The sequence below is a fragment of the Gavialis gangeticus genome, unplaced genomic scaffold (assembly GCF_001723915.1).
Source record: "Gavialis gangeticus isolate Ggan-Ray unplaced genomic scaffold, GavGan_comp1, whole genome shotgun sequence".
NCBI classification, from domain to species: Eukaryota; Metazoa; Chordata; order Crocodylia; family Gavialidae; genus Gavialis; species Gavialis gangeticus.
The window spans coordinates 11,378,006-11,382,181 of NW_017729004.1; the positions used below are offsets into that span (position 1 = coordinate 11,378,006).

Genomic DNA, 4,176 nt, shown 5'->3' on the forward strand with positions numbered 1-4,176 from the left:
CCACACTGGTGTCCCAGGCACCAGTGACAGGGTGCAGGAGCAGAGGGTCCCAGCCAGCAGGGGCTCTATGGAGCCAGGCGAGCTCCCCACTCTCCCTGCTGGTGCAGCCCAGCCCAGCTCCACAAACCCCTGCATTAAAGACCCCCTCGTTGGACCCTGAGACATGAAGCTTGTTACCTGTAGGAGCAAGCTCTGCTGTAGAGAGAGCACCAGCCTGGAGAGGTATTGCAGAGGCCCAGCTGGCGCCCTTAGTGGCTCCCAAAGCCCTGGACCGGGAGACGGATGAGCCGTAAACTGGTGGTTTCACAGGTTGCAGTGTTGAAGGTGAAATGGCAGGAGCACTCCTCTCCTTTGGGTTGGCTTGGCCCTGCTGGAAGACAGCCACCTTCTCCGATACTCTGCTCCCTTGCTTCCCTCCAGGATGTCTGGGCACATTTCCATCCACACACCCCAGCTTCTTGTTTCCGCCCCTCACCTTTCCTGCTTTGCTCCAGGGGGGCCCACGCTCTTCCTTCTCCAAAACGGCGACGCTCGGTAACTGTTTTGGTTTCTTTCTCACTGCAGTATCTGCAATGGGTTTTCCCTCTGGCGCCTCAGGCCTTCGCCAGTTCAATGCAGTCTTTTCCCAGAGCCATTCGCTCTTCCTAGGTTTGTGGGGGCTTCTGTCTGCTTTTCCCAAGGGGGGCCCGCTAGTTTCGAGCTGGTTTCTCAAGGAGGCAGATTCACTCTTGGGTCCTTTCATTTGGCAAGCTGGCTGCAAGCTGAGCTCTGAATGCGACTCTTCTCCAGCTCTACTATATCTGCTCTGGGGCTCTGACCTTAGACCGGCTATTACCATTGCCTGCCGGGGCTGGTGTTTATGTCTGCAAACGAATCTTTCCTTCTCATTTCCTCCTCTAGCTTTGGCAAGCAGCTTGCAACGGCTTTTGCAGCAGAACGCACCGTGGAGGGCAGTGTAATTATGCAGGCTGCAAAACACACATTGAGCAGAGCAGTTAAATACTTTGTGGCATGAAAATGCCTATTATTAGCATGGATGGAAAAATCCCCATCAACATTGTTTTGGATGGAAAATTTTGATTTTCAATTAAACAAAACTTTCAGAAAAGCAGCTGGTGACTTTAGAAAGGCTTGATTTCTTTTTTTTAAATCAGTAAACATCTAAAAAAATAAAATAAAGCAGTCCCATTACCCACAGAAGTGTCTCATGGGAGCTGTAGTTTAGTTTTCTCATGGCCCCATTCCCCGCCTGGGCCAGGCTCTGCTCTCAGACACCATCTCCCTTTATGCCAGTGATTTTCAGCCAACGTGCTGCAGTACCCCAGGATGCTGTGGGATCCTTTTAAAGCAGGGGCGGACCATTATTTCGGGTTGAGGGCCGCTTGCTGAGTTTGGGCAAGCATCGAGGGACACATGACAGGCAGCTGGGGCAGATAAATATTAATTTTCTAATTTTTTTAGGGGCCCCATGGGCCAGACAGAATGGCCTGGCAGGCTGCACTTGGCCCACAGGCCACATTTTGCCCACCCCTGTTTTAAAGATACCATAGGGTGCCATATGATAATAGTGCTGTTAGATGTGCAAACAATTATATGCAATTCACATGATACCTCAAAGATTTCCAATAGGACTCCATAATATCAAAACCATTCTGACCCGCTGCGGTCTTTCTGAGTTCTTTGCAACAGAAGAATTGTTCTGTTATTTCTCCATAGTCAAAAAACAAGTGAAAACTGAGAGCTGGCATTTTCCAAGGGGTGCCTTGAGTCTAAAAAGGTTGAGAACCACTGATCTATGCATTACTTCCAGGGACTCCCACGTTGTGAGCAACTCCCTTCACAATGAAGAGATAGCATGGGGAGATGTCATCTGATCACGGAGTCTGGCCTTTAGGGGAGAAGGGGAACACAGGACGCCCGGTCCAGAATTTCATTTCACATAGAGGACGACCAAACCGCAATTGCGAGCAACACCAAGTGACTTGACTAAAGCAGAGGAGCGATTCTGTTGCCTTCTTGGGGTGCATACATTTAGGTTCTCTCTCCCTTCTCATATTTGGATATTACAGGATCATCCCTACTAAGGATGATGCTTTCCCCTTGATCTTCAAAATACCCCCCCTTTGGCACGCACCATGTCATTAAGTGGCAAGCATGGATTTACAGAGGGAAGGAGACTTCCAACAAACTGCTCATTCCCCCGGTGCAAATTAATCAGGAGTCTGCAAAGTATCTTGCACCAGCACCAGCTAAGATGAAGGTGTGGTCAAGAGTAAGATGCCATTTGGACTCTCCTTCAGGGAGTCTAAGGGCCCCGGGGTGGTTAGATGTCTCCTGTCTTTGCCAAGACTGTGTTTGGTATCTGCAAAGGTTGCAGGCAAGAAAAGCTGCTCTTAGTACCATCTTCTTCAGACATCTTGGGTTGGGTTGAATGTGGCCTAACATCATAACAAGGCATATCAACACTTCTGAGTAACACTGAATAGGAAGAACAGCAAGGGATGAAAGAGAATCTGGAAAAACATATGTGATCCCTGGCAGCGAAGGACAATTTGCCCTGGGCATCTTGACTGTGTTGTTAGGGAGCTGCATTTGATTGACACACCTTTTCCTTTGGGAATGAGGACAATCTCAGAGCAAACTCTCAGTGAGTCTTGCTCTGAGCTGATGGGGCTACCTTTGTGGCTAATGAAATATCTAGGCACCCTGGTTCAAACCCCTAGTGATTCCACAAAGCATTCATTTCTAAAGCCTCTGATGCACAGTAAACTGCATGCTGTTTAATAAGGCCCATAAGTGGAGACTTCCTCACTTGAAGTCACTCAGCTGAGCCTTTCTAAAAGATAACTTCTAGCTCAACCACAGGTCATGGGCTTGATGAAAATATTGCTGGGTAAAATCTTATGACCACTGTCATTCATGAGGTCAGGCCGCACCATCACAATGGTGTCTCTTGTTCTTAATAATGAGGTCTCTAAATCAATAAACTGAACGTCGTGCAACCTGCAGGATGTGTGTGAGAGATATTTAGAAATGGATGTCCTGTTACTTTTGTTAAGGGTCCCAGGACTTTGTCCTGGATGTTCCAGGTCAACATGTCCTCTCACTTAATAGTACGTTGTGTGCTGGTTGGTTGCCAGTTTCCATCTCAGAAGTTTATTCAAGTCTGTAATAAAACAGCTCCTTTACAATTAATTTTTGGACCATCCGAAGGGGAGACAGTCTCGAGGAAAGTCTGTGTATGTCTACACTGCTACTTAGGGTTGTCCCTCTGGGCCTCCTTCCAACCCCTCCAGACCAATCATCCATGTTGATAAGTCTTTAGCTCAGCCCCAGAGCATCTTTAGCCTGACCCCAGAAGCTCTGCTGAGCATCAGAAGCTGAGGTGAAGCTGTCTCCTACTCCACCTCCCTCTGCAGGACCGTGCTCAGGGTTTACCCAGGTTGCTGCAGGCTATGAACTCATTCCTGGCTTCTAGCCTTTCTGTGCCCCTTTTCCTGTCTATACTGCATCTAATTAGAGCCAAGTACAGAAGAAGATGCTAACAGTGGGTAGACTGACTCATAGAAGGGCTCCACTTGAGGAACAAGAATCTTACTGTGGTTGCTTCACTATAGGGCTATACTGAACAGCGTCTCAAATTAATCAGCAATGTGCTAAATCCAATGCAGGTTTCCTTTAGGATATGGAGTGGGGTCTGGGAGGGATGCAGATTCTTCCTGCCTCAGCTTCTTCGGCCCCAGTCCACGAGTCTTGGTTCACAGAGTCCTAGCACCACATATTCACGGCTGGAAGGCTTCAAGCCCTAGCGATGGGGAAAGCAATCATGTCTGAGACATTGTTCTCCTGGTTATACCTACTGCAGAGATGTTCCTTGTTGGCACTGCTACAAGAGGACCATTGGGTCTTTATGCTGTAAGCCACTCTGAGTTGTCTCAAAAGAAAGTGGCACCAGGTCCTATTACTTGCCTGAGCTTTTCTCCGCAGACCTTGCAGCTGAAACACGAGTTGTGCAGAAGGGCCTGATCAACAACCACCCGCTCCATAGAATAGACAGGCCGAAGGCAGGAGGAACATACTTCCTTCATCATGGACTGAAATGGCAAAGAAGAAACCAAAGTCAATTAAACCAAAATGTAATAGGCAGCATAGCTTTGCTGAACTTGCTCCAGGAGT

At 48.2% G+C, this 4,176-nt stretch overlaps 1 long non-coding RNA gene across 1 annotated transcript in view; it reads right to left on the reverse strand.

Annotated features, from left to right (window-relative positions):
- The window catches only part of LOC109291204, a 19,415-nt gene extending 15,805 nt beyond the window's left edge, over positions 1-3,610 (reverse strand). Inside the window, exon 1 of the long non-coding RNA XR_002095769.1 lies at positions 3,599-3,610. This is a non-coding gene — a long non-coding RNA (uncharacterized LOC109291204). The remainder of the gene's footprint in view (positions 1-3,598) is intronic.
- Between the last annotated feature and the right edge of the window lie 566 nt (positions 3,611-4,176).